Source organism: Gymnoscopelus braueri (assembly GCF_963280865.1).
Source record: "Gymnoscopelus braueri genome assembly, chromosome: 1".
Classification (NCBI taxonomy): Eukaryota; Metazoa; Chordata; class Actinopteri; order Myctophiformes; family Myctophidae; genus Gymnoscopelus; species Gymnoscopelus braueri.
The window spans coordinates 19,020,958-19,039,591 of record NC_137603.1 but is presented as its reverse complement, the minus strand read 5'-3'; the positions used below and the strand labels follow the sequence as shown (position 1 = coordinate 19,039,591).

Here is an 18,634-nt window from a genome sequence, read left to right as displayed (position 1 = left end):
TAGCCCACCCCAAGAGAATTTTTAAAACGCCTTCTAAATCATAACCATACGTTTTCCGAAAAAAAAAAAAATATTCAAAAAATGTAATAAAGATCCTGTTGCTATACATAGCAACATCTAAAATGACACAGATGCTTTCCCGGTTTTAAAGGTATAACAACGTATAGGCTTTCCCGGTCTTAACCCATTAAGACCGGGAACGCATCTGTGTCACTTTTAGATTTCTTTGGTATTTTTGAAAAATCGTGTAACTCAAATCTTTGCATCTGGGGGGGTCCCTGGAAGAAAATATTTTGAGATTTTTTATTTTTTATATTTTAATTTTTTATATTCTTATATATTTCAAAAAACTGTTAGGATTTAGAAAACACGGTATCGGCCTCAGGTCTGAATGGGTTAATGGGTTAGAACAGTATATCGCAAATAAGAGATATAAAATAGGACTGATAACAAATCCAACCTTGAATAATTTTCGAAAAATCAATTGTAAAAATATATATCCGATTAGTTGGCGTGGCTACCACACATGTTTTACTGTATATAATGTCAATTCAACCAATCAAAGCATTGCGTGCTGATGGTTTTTGATACACCGCTGTGTAGCGGACGGGGCTTCAGTAGTTAAAGGCTCCACAAGTCTGAAACACGATGGTGACATCACTGAAGAATCCTTTGTATCTTTATTCTAGCCTTTTGCCAACCAGCCTCGAGCGTTCATCCATGCTCCCGCTGTCACTACAAGCTGTTTTTTTTTTTTATACGCTTGTGCCGCTGAAATACCAGAGGGATTCATGTACCGGACCGGTAGTCTACATTAGTCATTATTTCATGTCTGACAACATTCAAGTATCAGAGGGTGCCAAGGTAAAATAATGGATCACTCTAGTTTATAGTGGTCCACCTTTCTAAAGTCAGTTATCTGAGACATCAAATACATATTTAACTTTACCTTTTGTAAGCTTTTTGTTTACAATCGGCAGCGAGCTAGCCTGGAAACCAGACGAATCTGCCAGTCGGAGCACGTGAGCGGAGCGGGTGGATATGCCGCTCGGCGCTCCAGGGGGCTGGTTTTCACGCTCGCTATTCGCTCACGTTGACTCCCCCCGCGCTCCGCTCCCCGTCGCTCCGTCGCTCACGTTGATTTGCGCACCTCTCGCTCCATGCTCCGCTCAAACCGGGTCGCTCAACAGTAAAAAATCACACCAGTGTGAAGAGAGTGGTGCCTTTCATGAGTTCATTTCGTTAGTTACTTTTTACAGACTTTGATGACTTCAAAGTATTTTTACTAATTTTAAGTACTTTAAAATGTTTTTATTGATTTTTACGTGTTTTTACTCATTTTAACATCTTTTAAGTATTTTTACTCATTTAAAGTATTTTTACTTATTTAAAGTATTTTTAATCAGTATAGGAACTTTAAAGTATCATTACTAATATTTAAGTATTTTTACTCATTTTAAGTATTTTTACTCATTAAGTATTTTTACTCAAAAGTGTGTGTTGTGTGTGAGTGTGTGTGTGCGTGTGTGTGTATAATTAGTGTAACTGGTTGCATCTTTGTGTTGCAATCAGCCGCAGCTGTTGAGGCTGTGCTCAAACATACAGAGAGGCCGTGCTCATACACACAGACACACAGACACACAGACAGACACCAGGACAAAGTCACTCCTTGGAGTGGCTAGCACCACTCAAAAAAAGAAAAGAAAAAGAAAGTAGAAATTCGAATGAAATCTCGGTGCGCTGTGCACTGCTGGATGTCTGTGTGTCTCTGAGTCCGTGCGACCGGCAATCCGGCATGCTCAAACATTCGGTGCGCGGCCCCCGCCGGGGCGGCTTGGAGCGGCAGGCGGTCCTCGCTCTGAGTAGCGCTCCAACCTTTTTATAAACCAGCTCCTCGCTCACGTCAAAATCGCGTCGCTCCGCTTCGCTCACATGTTCTGCTGCCAGTGCAAAAAAGAAAAAAAATCGGCAGATTAGGTCTGGCCCCGCCAGGCTGTGATTGGATTTGGCTGCCCCCGAAGTTGTGGGGCACCAATCAGGAACCAGTATGCAAATATGGGGCCGGGGTTTATCACCAGAGGCCTTTTCTTTATCCGCCCCTTGGGAATGCAGGTTCCAAACAGAGATTCCAGACTAGTATCTATCTACGCAGTGATATTAGTCACTGGCCATGCCAGGCTATCAGCGAGCACCCTATTGTGGATATATAACGGTACTGACCGGTTTTGACATTACTCGCATTATGTGATTGATTGAAAATTTTATTAGGCAAAAGGAATGTAAAACAACACAGTTACATTTATAATACTTTTCGTCTAAAAGGTCCGACCAAAAAAGTCCTTGCGGACTTGTTTCCATTGGGGTCCTTGGTATTAATTTCATAGACATATATATATAGTAGCAACCAAACAGTTCAAATCAACATAAAAATACAGAGAAAAAATACCACTCTGTACAAAAAAAGCATGAAAAAATATATATATACAAGAAAGGGGAGGGGGGTCGTCTGTCTACCGGGAAACTGGTACTACCTCCTCTTTTGGCCTCCAGAAAGATGAGTTTTTAGGGCTGTTTTAAATGAGCCCAGCGAACTGCATTTTTTGAGGGATGGCGTTAGACTATTCCATACCTTGGTGGCCGTGCTGTAGAAGGAGAATTTGCCCATATTTGTTTTATGTGCTTAATTTTCTGTGCAAAACATAATACTAGTAATCAAATACTGTAATTTCCGAGCTCAGTTGACAGCCCTATCCAACAATGCTATATGTTGTCTCTGAAGAGAAGCAAACAGATCGTATCAAAAGAAGTTCCGCCGTCTAAGACATTAAAACTGACAACAGTCGCGAGGCTAATGGATGGAGCTGATAATGGTTCCCAATGCGTAGCAGTATAGTGGCGGAGTGGGGGGTGAGGGGATGGGCGAGCGGTTCATCCACCGTGGCAATATTTGAAAAACGGCCATGAGCAGCGAGCCTGTCATTTCATAACTCACCAACATTGATCCGTCCTCTGCTTTAACCCTTTCAGACCGGGAACGCATCTGTGTGTCATTTTAAGATTTCTTTGGGCTATTCAAAAATAGCCGATATACGAGCTTGTAGATCTGCTATTTTTTTTAAAAATCGTAAAAATACTGTGGAAATCTTTGAATATCTGTTTTTCCGTAGCGAATATTTTTTAACTCTGTTACAACTTCTGGGGGGGGGGGTCCCTGGAACAAAATATTTTGAAATGGTGGTCCGCGGCCAAAATTCATATAATTTTGGCGTGTCCATGAAAAAGTTTGAGAACCACTGATTATAGCAACATATTAGTTTTTCTCCAAAAACTAGGATTTAGAAGACATTTGTAGAATCCCCCCAGAAGCAAAGATTGCCAAGATTGCCAAGAAATGTTTGCTTTAAAAATATACATATATTCAAAGATTTGTTCAAATTTTCACGATTTTTCAAAAATAGCATTCAGCACTATATCATTCAGCACTATATTCAGCACACTATTTTTTAATAGCCCAAATAAATCTTAAAATGACACAGATGCGTTCTCGGGTCTGAAAAGGTTAACGTGCCACAAGAACAAACAAGACCAGCGCCAGATAAGAGAGACTGGAGGAGAGTTTTGGGGGAGAGAGAGGAGGGGAGAACGTATTACTGAGCGGCTAAATAAAGATTGTCACTCCAAGATCCATCACCACCGCGGCTGATGATGGGCCCGCTGACCTGATGATGGGCGTTCGATGGAAGGACGCCGTGCGAACACTTTCGTCGAGAAAAAGTTAGCCCACAAGCCAGTGGTGGAAAAAGTACTCAAATTCTTTACTTAAGTAAAAGTGCCAATACTGCGATATAGAAATACTCTGTTACAAGTAAAAGTCCAGAATGCAAAACTTACTTGAGTAAATGTACAAAAGTATTTTGCATCAAAATGTACTTAAAGTACCAAAAGTAAAAGTACTTTTTTTTTTTTAATTAGCAGATCTACAAGCTCACAACGCGTTGCGAGCTTTTAGATCTGCTATTTTCAAATAGCCTAGGTATAAAATAGGGCTAAAGTGGTTAATGTATGTTTTATAATATAATAATTCATAATTAATAATTTCTGCAAAGTAACTTGTAACGAAAGTTTTCAAATAATTGTAGTGGAGTAAAAGTACAGTATTTGCCTCCGAGATGTAGTGGAGTAGAAGTAAAAGTACTGACATTTGGAAATACTCCAGTAAAGTAAAAGTACCTCAAAATTGTACTTAAGTACAGTACTTGAGTAAATGTATTTAGTTACCTTACACCACTGCACACACCCCACTCCCAGCAGAAATTATTTCAGCTTTTGTACTCTCTGACAGCCGTTTGGTAATGCACGGAAGCAGGTCCCACGTCCCTGAGTTCGGGGAGTCTATAGAGGAAATGGAATGTGTCAGATGGAGGCTCGGTTCGAGAGAAGCCTTTGTGAATGCCAAGAGTGTCTTTGTATAGGAAGGAGAACCGAGTGAAATTTCAATTGAATTCAATTCATCAATTTTATTATAGTGCTGAATCATAACAAGTTGTCTCAAGACACATTACATAGTATAGAGCAGAGACTGCTGAGTAAACGTTTTTGTGAAAGTGGCTGGGAAAAAACTCCCCAGACTCTAGGCTGGGCAGTGGCCATCTGCTTTGACCGTGTCTGGGGGGAATGAGAGAGTGAGAGAGGACATAGAAAGAGAGAGATACAAATCAACGTCAACAACACTAGTTAACAACTATAATTACAGCAATAACAATAATGGCAGGTATAACAATATTATAATATAATAGTATAATAATAGTAGTCCACAGTCGTGTTCCATGGTCCATGTAGCTGTAGCTGGGTGGGTCCACAAGTACGATCCATGGGAGTTATGATGGTCCACAATCATGCCCTCGATCCGCAGCCAGGCGCTCACGGCCCAAATCTATGGGGTGATTTTGAAGGTCCTCAGCTAGGCTTTGTTTTGTTCTGTGCTGCATCTATGACAGTTTGCCTTGAGGTGAATAAAGTTTGACCATGATTATTTTGCTTTTCGGTTGTGGGCCATTACAGTCTGTTCACTGTGTGTGTGTGTGTGTCTAACACACACTCACACACTCTCTGGCCTCTGGAGGACTCCGATCACGAATTTGAATTTGAGCCGTAAAGTTTTTAATCATTTTGGGTGTCTTCAGGTCTTAACACATGCCATCTCATAATGTACTCACCAGTGCCAACGTGTTATTGTTGTTTTTTTCACGTCGCCATAGACCTTGTTAAAATCCTTAAGATTGAGCTGTGCACTGTTTGTAAACATCGCGGAGATCTCACTGCTTCTACCAGTGAAGACCACGTGTCAAACGGGGCATCCATGTTGTAGTTAGAACGGTTTACGTTAAACAGTGATATGCGAGGAGAAAAAACTACAAGGAGAAAATGGAGTTTCAGATTCGTCATTAGAATGGGGGCCGACGGGATCGGCAAAACCGGATCCCAAATAATTCAGTTTCCGGTGGTGCTACAATGAAATGTGCCGTACCAAAAATTAAAAAAAGTATTTTTTTTTTTTAAAAGGAAAAAGCACCGGTTCGCGTAGATCTACGCGATTGGCACGTGGCGGCTTTAAATAGGTTCGCGTAGATCTACGCGATTGGCACTCAATTAATGGGTTAAGGAAAGAAAAACCACACCCAAAATGATTAAAAACTCCCCCCACACACACACACACATGGCTGACAAAAACATACCGTAGACGCGTAGATAAGAATCTAACTCGGAGGCTTTGCGTGCGGTAGAGGTGAAATTAAATGGCAGCTCTTCCTCTCTCACCTCATTATCAGTACTAAGAGTTTCACCTGCCCAAGAACGGACTGCTAGTCATCAGTCATTCTGTCCTCCAGTGTGACTGACTGTCAGCCACATGCACACACACACACATGCACGCACGCAAGCACACTCATGTCAGCAAATAGACAGACAGGCACTCACATTCAGGGACATACACACCAACAGACTTACACACTTGGACAGATCCTCTGTTGGAAGGACCTACCGTACACACGCACGCACGCACGCAGATGGACAGAAACGCTTTCAGATTCAAGGAGATACACACAGATGGATGGACTCTCAAAGTGCAATTAGATACACACACACACACACACACACACACTCATGCACACATTCGCGTGCACAGTGATTGCTTCACAGGTGTGTCTGAGTTGTAATTAGGATTTATTGGCTGTGTTTATTTCCAAAGTCTTGCCGTACAAGAGATGTTTGGGGCCAGCTGCCTTTGCAACTAAACTTCTGACTTTTGATGACAAAACTCTGTCTAAAATACATCATCCTATAATTCTACAAAGCTGTAGCTCTGTCTGTCTGAGCCCAAAATCTCTTCTGCCCGGTTCTCCTCAGTGGCTGCGAGCAATTGCTCTGCATTTGCACACAGCCATTGACCATTACCATGTGCACGGAACAGTGGAGCCCGTTTTTCACTTTCCCCAAATGTCAGCTGTTTATTAGCGTTTTTTGTGTTCGCTGGCTCCCGGGTTGCCAAATCATGTGTAGTATCTGTAGGAAGTCGAAGTATTTAACTTTCAGTCTTGTAAAACAAGCCATCTAGCAAAAAAAGCGTGGCATAAGTCACTGTGTCTGATTAACCCATTAAGACCTGAGGCGATTCTTTAAAATGTTTTCTAAATCCTAACAGTTTTTTGAAAAAAAATCTGAAAAATATTTTTTCACGATTTTTCAAAAATAGCAGATCTACAAGCTCATAGCGCGGCACTCGGTGCCGCGCTATGAGCTTGTATATCTGCTATTTTTGAATAGCCTAAAGAAATCTAAAAGTGACACAGATGCGTTCCAGGTATTAATGGGTTAATAAACATGGGAATAGGTCAAAAGATAAAAGACCTCTGAAAATCATACAAAGATTTGTCTCCAGAAATATGCCAAATTAGGACATGTCCAGACTTGGTGGAGCAAGGTGTCTGGCTCTGATTTACAGCGAGGGCAAATAGGGTCAATATACGGAAATGATCTTCCCTAATTTGGCTATAGATCAGTGCAGATGGTGGAGCCTTAAACTCGATAAGATAATTGTCATCCAGTACAAACCCCCATTAATGTCATTAATGCCCCCGTAGATACTGTATTTGATATTGCACCCGAGGCATTTTTAGGGGACTTATTGGAGATTTTTTTCTGACTTGCAGATAATAAAATTATTATATTTATTAAATGTAACTTTTCTTCGGAAGTTGGGAAAATGATTTGAAAAAAGAAGGTATTGTCAATAAATGGTTGAGCTAGAGAAGTGAAGTGCAAATGCCTCATCATTCAAAGATGGAGAAAAGGGCACATTTTGGTAAATTGGACCAGAGATGGAAACTTTTCAGGGTTAGGTCAGGCTGAATTAGTTTAGAATCTTGAGAGATTGCTTCACTATCGGATTATTGCCACATTGACTTAATGTCAGTGAAATAGAGCAGCATAGTAGAGATGGCAGAGAAACAGGATTCTGTCTCCATCTGAACCCAAACAGGTGGAGTGTACCCAGGATCAATCGGCACACAATACACGTAAGCCACCTAAAATTTTAAGCCCAATAATATGATAAATGAGAATGAACTCCATTCGTATAGCGCTCTTCCAGAGTTACAAAGTGCTTTACAAAACAAGATAAAGATGCAGTGAGATAACAACAAAAAAGCAAAAACCAACAGAAGATGAAATGACATCAATTAAAACAAAAAGTACACTCCTTGGAGCGCAGATCCCCACCAGACCGGGTTGCTTACCCGGGGCTGTGTCAGTCGTGGGATGCATATGTGGCGCTGAGACTATATGGATGTAAGTGCAATGGCTTTAGGCTCTGTGCCCATATATGGAGCTGACTGATTTGTTTGCTGATGCCATGACGACACATTGAGGTTAGACAACACACTCCATCCAGCCGGCCTGCCAGCCCTCCCTTAAGCCAATTTTAATATAAGATTCATTCATCCTTTTAATACGATTTTTTAAAATTCATCCATCCTTTTGATAAACAATTAATGTGAACTAATCAATATCATTTTTGCAGGAAATATTGCCCCCTCCCCTTTGATTTCAGGGATAAAGTGAATGATGAACTTGAATTAATAACTTATGATACCCTGTGATCCTGTCATAATGAAGTATTGGTCTTGTACAGTAAGACCAATACTTAACAGGTTATGACCACAATGGGCAGAATAGGCAGAAAAAAACAATACCATGAGTATGGGCAAAAACAAAGACCAGTTAATTCTATGATTCATTCTTATTAGCTTGAAAATGACTGAACCATACAGTACCATCTGCAGGTGTTCTACATCTACAGACTTTTAAGGCTTCACTTTCACTTTCAGCATTTTCAATCCCGGAGGTTGTGAAATACATCCACAAAGGTTCTTCCACAGCAACTGACCAATCCCATGGTCCAATTTATGTTCAAAATGATCTGCAGATGTTGTGCACTGAAACTATAGACTCCAGCGAGATGCTGCTCGCCTTGCAACGTCTGAGTAAACACATTTTTATACACCACATCTTTCACTTCAATTAGGTCAGTTCAATTAATTGTAATTCTATTTTTATACTACTGTATGTTTGATAACATCATGTTACTATTGAATTATACATTATAATTATAATGTTACATTTTTTGCAGCTTGAGTGGAACTTGTTTAGCTGGCCAAAAAATCTATAGTCCAACTTTTTGATTGATAGAATCATTATTTAGTGGATGTATTGTAGGACATTTTCCATTGGCCTTCTATGGCGAACAGCACATTCAATTTTAGACTTCATTAAAACTCCATGATATATTGTCACTGACCGACATCCATCCATCCATCCATCAATGCAGACCTGGCATTGATGAATGGCTTCCTTCTCCCTTCAAAGCAGGGCCTTATTGATAACTGTCAGCACATGCATCGACAAATACCATTGCTATTGGAAGAGAATCGTTTCTTTGGAATGTATAGCTTTACAATCCGGAGTGTTAATTTAACTCTGAAAGTGTACAAACGGGGTACTCTCAGAGTTAGGTAGACTGGATAAATCAACACTGAGTATTTTCCTGTGTATTTATAGAAAAAAAAAGTCTAATTCCCACTTGTAATATTTTCTTTATTTCAAATAGACACTTTAGAAAGCTAAGATAATTACAGTAAAATTGAGACAGGAGCAAAATATTAGACCATAAATAGACCATGGCCGCGTTTCCCAAAGAGATCCTGCATAGGGAGTTACGTACGCGCGGTCCTTACGAAGGCTCCGGTAAGAAGGCTGCCTTAAGTTACAGATGTTTCCCGAACACGCACATAAGTGTCATCTCCACACAGCGCTACGCAGACACTTAACCGGTCGGTCCAATTAAGTTTGGCTGTAACAAGTGGGATTGTACTCGGCCCATCAATAAAATAATGCTGAAAATTAACAAGCTTTAAGCGCTGTTGGTAACTGTGACTGCACAATACCCTTGTTTTATTTTTTAAACTCTGACTTCCTTTTTATATCAATGTAGGTAGGCTATAATATAAAGATAGACAGTGGTGTAGGCCTACTGTGGATGTTTTGACTAATGGAGCGCAACGGCAAGCGCACGTGCACACGCTCGCGCATACACGTGCACGTGAACGATCGGCAATTGAAATAACCTATTTAATATGTAGGCCTATTTATTAACCCACAATCGAATGTTATTCTATTTAAAGGATCTACACCATGAATGAATTTTAAAATAATTATAATATTTAATATCATATTGTTTATGTCCCTCAAACGTTTTTCAAAAGGTTTGAGCCTAAATCAAGCCTCAGATATACTCATTCCAACTAACTTCTCTCTGGCTTAAACCCCCCCCCCCCCCCCCCCAGATATGCTGTGAAAGCCTGAGTGTTCAAACTGGGGTAAAAAAAAAAAAACACAAAAAAGAAGGAAAAGTTCAAATTCATGGTGTAGTCCCTTTAATGTACTTGCATAATAAGGACACTTTAGTGTTTTCATATACATTTACCTCGCAGACGTCACCTCACCTCTGTAATTTAATTCATGAATCCATTATCCAAACGCTGTGTTTGGAGTGCTTCAGCACATCTGACAGTGTGCTATGCCACCTACAGTATTAGCAGGTCACACAATGGACCATGATATGAATCCACACTTCTCATGTTTGCTCTTGATAACCAACAGCAGTAGTGTTTCCCGAACGTGTTTCCGTTAGGTAGCGCGTAGCCTGAAAGAGCAAGCCCTATCGATGGTCTTGAAGGGCGGATCCAAACCCAGGCGGTTGGATTCCAGCGCTGCTTCCTATTGCTTCACCAATCTATGTCCCCCCCGCCCCTCCCCCCCGGCCTGTGTACGGAACACGCTGACGTCACCAAATTTAGAGCGACGCCCCTCTGCACTCTGATTGGTTAGGAGATAACAAGGTTTAGAAACCACCGTTCCTGCATGGTTCTCCCAGGCTTTTTTTCTTTTGAAACAAAAAAAAAGGCATGGGTTTCCGAGGCTAGGTAACACGTAACGCTGTGCTCTTGAGAACCAGATGCTACTAATGAAGGTACTGCGTAGGCTCAGAAGGCTTCCGGGAAACACGTTTGCTGTTTCACAGTACCTTAGGAGGCTCTAACGCAGTACGCACTACCTGAAATTGCTTTGGGAAACCCGGCCAATATCTATTTATTTAGGGAATGGTTTTCAAAAAGACAGTTTTTAAGTTCTGTCCAGTGGTCTTCAATAGATGTTTTCTTTAATCCTGCTACTGCCTCAAGGTTATGCTTGACTTTGCGGTTTAATTCTCTTTTCCTGATGTTTCTTCAAGACTGGACATTGAACTTATCTTGTCTGTTGTGGCGTGGAAGGATCTGATTTTGTCTTTCATTCTTGCCACTAGTAGCTGGTGGCCTGATGCTATGTCTGCTCCACGTCTCACCTTGACATCCAACAGACTTCTTCTCCACTTGCGGGAAACTGTGATGTGATCAATCTGGTTTTCAGTTTTTCCATCTAGCGAGATCCATGATTATTATTATTATGGATTTTCTTGTGTGGAAAAATGTTGCCTCCAATGACATGATCATTGAATGAGCAGAGGTCTGTAAATATCTCCCCATTTTTGTTGCAGGTGCCAATGCCATGTCTTCCCATGATGAACGCCTGTGTTGTCCTCCCCCACCTTCGTATTTAGGTCTCTCATGACGATGCTCAGGTCTCTCCTTGGTGTGCCATAAATCAAAGATTGTAGGGAACTATAGAACATTTCTTTTCCCTCTTCCTCGACCGTGTTGGTTGGTGCATAGCACTGGATGATTGTGCGCTTTATTCCCTTGGAGTTGAATCTCGCGGACAAGAGTTGTGATGAAACTGGTTCCCATGCCATCATTGCCTTTGTGGCCCTGGTGTCATCATCAACTCTACCCCTTGGGTGTGGTCATGGCCCAGGTAATCATGGATCGCGTTATCTCTGGTTCTGTGTGAAAAAAACTATGGTTAATTCAAAATTCATACGCCAGTGTGAAACCAGTTAAAAACCACTGGTTCACCAAATTTGAAATTGCGGTGTTCTGAAATAATTTAACACCTGTAGTGAATTACTCCTTTCAAGCATTTCACTTTTCAGCCATCATTTGCCCATATGATCCAGTGGTTTAACTCACTGAATGAACCTCTTGAAGGCTCTGCAGGAACGGAAGATTGATACACACACACACGACACGGATGATAATGATAATAATACCTTCATCATTCATCACCAAAGAAAAAGCCACAGGCGGCGTTGTGACTCCAGTAAACCTGATAGTACATATTGTTAAATGTATTTGCCATTGTATTACATACATCTCCTGCTCGCGTGGCTTTAAATCAGGCTGGTTACTATAGGAGCCGTGCAACATAACACCTTCAAATCACTACTACACACCGAAATCTATTACAGGGTCGCGTGTGATATGGATATGCTAATTCAGCAATGCCTGCTATATGGAATAGGCTAGCAGTGTGGCACTGCTCGTATGCACTGGAGCACGAAAACATTCGTTCCATGCAGCTGTCCTCACGTGCACACACACACACACACACACACACACACACACACACACACACACACACACACACACACACACACACACACTACGTCCCCTTTTATTTTGTCTCGGCCCTCCTGGGACTTAAACTGATGATGTTCTGCTGTAATTGAGTAGGACGTATGTTGAATGCAGAAAAAGAGAGGAGGCAGGGAGGGGGCTAAATTCTAAAAGTGCTGATGTGAGATTTTTATGTACCAAAAACGCCTCTCGGTGCCTATAATTGATGGCCGCTAGCTCAGTCTCCCTAGTTGGTGACTGACAAAATATGTAATATTTAAAAATATAATGTAGGTAGGTACTCTATTTAATCCTGAGGGAAATGTCGTTGTTACAGCAGCAATGGTAAAAAGGAGAAGAAAATGGTTTAACAATAATTAAAATAAGGGTAGGGATAAGAATGATCAAAGGAAAATACTAAATATAGACTATGTTCTAAAAGTATACATGTGGAAATATGCAGATGTTAAAATATGTGCATATACACTACAGTATATGCACAATATGAACATGTGGAAATATACAATGTTACTTAACCACTTTCAACCTGGTGTCCCTATTTTAGGCATGTCATAATTCAGTATATTCAAAAAGTGGAAATGGCAGATCTACAAGCTCACAACATGGTGCATTGTGACTTGTTGTGAGCTTGTAGATCGGTGAAGTGTGAAGCCGTCGTATGACTTGAGTTGATATCTCCATTTCTTTTTAACGTGGTGGAAATGAGCCGTTTTCGATCAGCGATCACTCTGCAATGGAGGATCGCGTTAGAAATATTATTGTTCCAGACCAGGCGTTCATCGAGACCCTCCGCCGTCTCGCACGCACGCTTTGTTTACATGCACTTCCGCGACGGGGCTTCTACAGCACGAAACGTATCGACGTAAGTGGATGGAAGATATGCTGGCACTGAACGTACCCTATTGGGGATCTGACTGTGGTTACATTTGAAATCAAGCACTGCATTCCGTGAGCAGTGGTGGAAAAAGTACTTAATTGCTTTACTTAAGTAAAAGTACCAATACTGCAATGTAGAAGTACTCCGTTACAAGTAAAAGTCTGGAATTAAAAATGTACTTGAGTATAAATGCAAAAGTATTGGCATCAAAATGTACTTAAAGTACCAAAAGTACAAGTACTAAAATATTGCGATGCGACGCGTTGTAAGCTTGTAGATCTGCTATTTTCAAATAGCTTAGGTATAAAATAGGGCTAAAGTGCTTAATGTATGTTTCATAATGTAATAATTTATATCTGCAAAGTAACTAGTAACTAAAGTTTTCAAATAATTGTAGTGGAGTAAAAGTACAATATTTGCATCTGAGATGTAGTGGAGTAGAAGTAAAAGTATTGAACATTGGAAATACTCAAGTAAAGTACAAATACCTCAAAATTGTACTTAAGTACAGTACTTAAGTAAATGTACTTAGTTACTTTCCACCACTGTCCGTGAGTGCACGAAAACCACATTTTGCATAACAAAGCTCCAGCTGATTTTCCTGTTAAAATGGGAAAGTGTACTCCCTCCCTACTAGGGGAGAATTGGTTATGTAAAAAATCCAGTAAGGCAAGGTTGTACAGGATAACAATAGATAGAGTTCTGGAACACAATTCCCCTCGGTTCTGGGCAATATATAAAGCATCTCCCAAAGGGCATGCGTCAAATTCATTAAAAGGGAGCTGTAATTACATTTCTGAGACCTGTTTAACCATAATTATACCTGTCCTTTATTCAACATATTACAAAATCACCAACAAATGTAGGACATTTAAGTGTTTGTAAGTGCAAATTTTCTGGGACTATTATACTGTAGGCCTACATGTATGAACATATATGTGTGTATGATGATGTGAAGAGTGGACACTCAGGGGAATGCATTTATATGCTAATTCTGTTAATGTATATGAGCTGCTTCAGCCCATTCTCATTAGGTTTCCATTAGGGTTTTATGGCAATGCTAGCTGAATCTACTGCAGTGATTAACCTAAACTACTCTGACTATCTCACAGTAAACCTGGTCCCTCCTACTAACACACCCTAAGAACTATTATTCAAATGTTGGGGATAGTAGTGTCAAGGAACTTGTGCCTCTTAAATGGGTGAGTGTGGCTACACAGTAGAGTGGTCATTTAATTCTGAGGTGTAAAAATGACCATTTAAGTGTAAAAATTACCCTCAAAGGTAATTTTTTTTTACATTTTCATGCAGGTACTGTAAGTCCAAATATAAATATAGTTGAATATGAATTAATACATTTCTTAGAACCTCCATAAGGCAGCACTTGGTGATAGAAGGAAGATAAGACACTTAAAGGGCTTCTAGGCAACTTCAGAGATAAAAAAAACTGTTGTCAAACAGTTAGTACCGTTAACTGACAACCCCTTCAGCCAATCAGCAGTTCGTTCCCCTTCAGCCAATCAGCAGCTCATTTTCCCCACCACCAGCCAATATGACGCAAGCGGACTTTTCAAGGGGCTATGCCGAAAATAGGTTGCTTTATTTCAGATACATACGTGTCACTGCCTGCCCCTGCCGGTTCTCTGAATTTTTATTTTTAAATAGGCTCTGTCATGATTAATTGACCACATATATGAAGTTAAACAACTAGATTCTATCCAAACGATATCTTAAAAGTAAATTCCGTGCCTCAAAAAAGAAGTTTGAGAGCGTTTTAAAGTTTTTAAACTGAAACCAAAAACAGCGCACAGAAAAAATGGCCGCCCGTTCCATTTTTGTCGGCTGCACTCGGTTCCATTCGGTTTCACTCGAACTCACCACCTGATTGGCCAACCTTCGCTGTCAATCACAGAACATTGAGTGAGGATGCTGATTGGACAGTTCACAGTGGACACGGGCGCACAAACGCACATGCACTTCATTTCATTTACGTCCCGGACAGACAGGGATACCCGGATGTCAAAACAAATAGTAGGGAAAATACGTATTTCAGAAAGAGGACTGTGTTTCAATGCAGGAAAACACACCAACATCATTATATAGTCACTATTGCACTTTTGCATTTTTCCCCTCTATCAGCCACTATATTATAGTGGCTGATAGAGGGGAAAAATGCAAAATATATATATATATAAATCTTTTTAAAATTTAGGCTTCAAGTTACCTAGAATCCCTTTAAAGCTTTAAAGACGAGATTTCTAACTGTAACTCGTCGTCATCCAGTGTAGTGCCATTGCAATTTGATGGAGATGAAAACTCTGGCTGAAAACTGCTGCATAAGAACCAGAGAGAGAGTGGGAGATGTGACCTCATCTGCAATTCCGCTCACACCCCCCCCCCAGTCCAGCGGTGCAGAGATGACTCTATGTTTCTATGTTTGGGTAATTACAGTGCCAGCCAACCTGCGAATTAGGGGGGTGGAACATGCACCAAGGAGGCGGTAGGAGTGGCAGATAGATACCCATGGGCATCATGGGAGCTAAAATAAGGTGTGATTCTACATTCTAGCATATCCCCCCCCCACTATGCCTCTCTCTTTTCTCGCTCCACCTGATCTCTCTCCCTCCCTCTCTTGTGTTTTCTCTCCCTCATATCGTCTTTACCGTCTACTGAGGCAGTGTCCCATGAAATTGAGCTCTAAATTACGAAGCCGCCGTGTGTGTGCCTGTGAGAGGCTTTCTAAAAGGGACCCGGTCCGGCACTATATGGACACGGCCCTGTACTCTGTTCAGAAGTGGTCGTCTTCCGGCAGTCAGGAGGGAGAGTGTACTATTTTAGCGCCGGCGAGCAGTGTGCGAAGGGTGGCTTTATCATCTTCATCGTCGTCATTATCGGCATTCAGCTCGCACCCTGTGACAGAGCGGAGTCAGAGTTATAAGCAAAGGACCTGGGGTTTCGTGTTTCTTTGCCACTCGCTCTCCCGCTTCACCGAAAGGCTGCCTTCATTTGAATACTAAGGCTCTTATCGCTGTGAATTACTATTCAGTTGGCTGCAGTGTGCTCTCTCTCTCTTGCTCTCCCCAACTCCACTCCAACTGTGCTCTGCCAGCCACTGACACAGCCCTGACTGACCCCCCCCCCCCCCCCCCCCGGCACACACGCCCTCCCTCACCCCCCCGTTTTATCTGCTGTGCTGTCCTGCCCCTCACCTATCCTTCTCCCTCTCTCCTTCGCATCGGAAGAGGAAGAGTGCAGTTATGGGTTTGCGTCACACTTATCCTCCCCTCATGCTTCATTTAAAATAGGTTGATCTACAAGCTTGTAGACCACCTATTTTCTGTGTCTCTTGCCACATAGTGTAAATCAGGCTTTAATCACAGCTCTAACAGGAAGGTAGTGGTGGTGGTTGAGTCTGGTCAACAGTGGACCGATGTTGCTTCTTTTACCACCTCTGGTTTGGATATGCTACTTTTCACCTGCCTCAATCCATGTGCATCTTAACCCATTAAGACCAATTCTACAAATGTCTTCTGTAATGGACAGGGTCCCCACGGTCATGAAATTCCTGGAAATATTTTGAAATAGAAAAAAAAATAATCCAGTACTGGAAAAGTTTGGGAATTGATCAAAGGTCCTGGAATTTATCAAGGGTCCTGGAAAAATATTTGGCTATGCATTGTTTTTGGCTATTGATTTTGTTAATACAAAATATTTTCATAAACATGTATAACATTACACGAAATATGTAACATAAGTAGTTTTTCGCCGAACGGGCTGTGTGATGGCATATATTATTTAAATAAAATAAGTCATACGGATGCCATAATGAGTCTTCCAGTGAGCTATGCCCTAATTTTGCACGAAATTTTGAATGAAATTGTACTATTCTATATTCTATGCTTTATTTTTGCTACACTGCCTATCTTTGGGCATTCTACATAGGAGTAAGAGACACATCATTGCGCTGAATGATTGTTATATAGGCCTGGAAATTGGGCTAAATATTCTGGAAAAGTTTTGGAAAAGTTTTGGAAATTCATTGCTAAAAATGTGTGGGGACCCTGAATGGATGTTAGAATGCCACCCTGTGTATATATATATTGTGTACTGGTGGTTATCTCATTGAAGCAAGGTTTCACATAAATGTGCTAATTCCAACTCGGCTACAGCTGTCAATCTAACAGGTGACCTGTTTCCCCCAGTGCTATTCTCACTGTGACAGCTATGTGTATTTGTGTAACTGTGTATTTGTCGCTCTTATCTTTAGCCCATACCTTTATATGACCATTTAGAATAGCATCTTCGGTACAATGTGGAGTATAGGCCTGACCTCGACTAAGTCGACTAGTCGACTGGTTAGTCGCGGGGGGTCCGAGTCGACTAAGTGTCTCTTAGTCGACTCTAGTCGGGGAAAAAAAAAAAAAAATGTTTTTTTTTTCTTTTCTTTTTTTTAAGGGCCAAAACATTTTTTAATTGTTTTTTGGCCAAGTCTACACCTGCAACCACACGTAACTTCCACTTTATTCTTCTTATTCCTCATCTTTGTATTGGTATTGTTTGTGTTGGAGCGCCTCAGTGCGGCTGCAGAGTTCATGTGCAACCTCTTCCAGAGAGAGATAGAGACACTAGAAACTCTGCTGGAGACAAAACAAACTGTGTAGACTTGGCCCTTTGAAATAAAATGTATTTTGGCCCCCCAAAAAAAAAAAAGTTTTTTATTTTTTATTTTTTTATTTTTTTATTAGTCGACTGCCAGTCGACTATTGGCAATTAGTCGCCAATTAGAGTCGACTAAACAAATCCTTAGTCGGGGACAGGCCTAGTGGAGTATAAAGAACTGTGTTAGATGAGGTTGAGGAGGTTGTGCCCCGAGGGAGTGCAGGAGGGGTTGCTGGAGCAGGCCTGGAGCCCTGCTTCTCATGATCTGTATGGCCAGGAGGCCAGAGCTCTTATCTGATCTGTATGCTGTTTGCTCTGCTGAAATCTTCCTAATAAATGATCTAAAACTTCATCCGAATGGAATATTATCATTATCAATATTTCTATTACACTTCTAAATCCCAACAGTATTCTGAAAAAAACGTATGTTTCTATATCAGTGGTTCTCAAACCTTTTCATGTCAAGGACCCACAAAATTATATTTATTTGGCCGCCGACCCCCATCTCAAAATGTTTTGTTCCAGGGACCCCCAGAAGCAAAGATTTGAGTTTAAAATGTTCGCTTTAAAAGAATATAAATATATTAATTTGCACACATTTTCAAAAAAATCCAAAATAGCAGATCTACAAGCTCGTAGCGCGGCACTCAGTGCCGCGCTATGAGCTTGTATATCTGCTATTTTTGAATAGCCAAAGTGTAAAATAATGTTTTTTAGCTCAAATCAAAACGTGACACGGATGCATTCCAGGTCTTGATGGGTTTAAAAAAAGGAAAAAGTATATACTATATACCTCCAAAAGCACAAACGTGAAACTAAAAGACTTGGGAGAAGGCAGAGGGGAGGTGGACTTTATCTGGTGGGGAGAAAAAAAGAAAAGAAGGGAAGAAAAAAAGTGTCAGCACTACCTGCCACTCAGGATGACGGCAACAAGAAGACAGCACAAAAAGTCAATTTCAGCATTAATGGA

The 18,634-nt window shown here is 40.9% G+C and overlaps 1 protein-coding gene across 1 annotated transcript in view; it reads left to right on the top strand.

The window, feature by feature from the left end:
• prmt3 (protein arginine methyltransferase 3) overlaps nucleotides 1-18,634 on the top strand; it is a 104,575-nt gene that overhangs the window by 26,387 nt on the left and 59,554 nt on the right. The gene's annotated exons all lie outside the window — the stretch shown is intronic.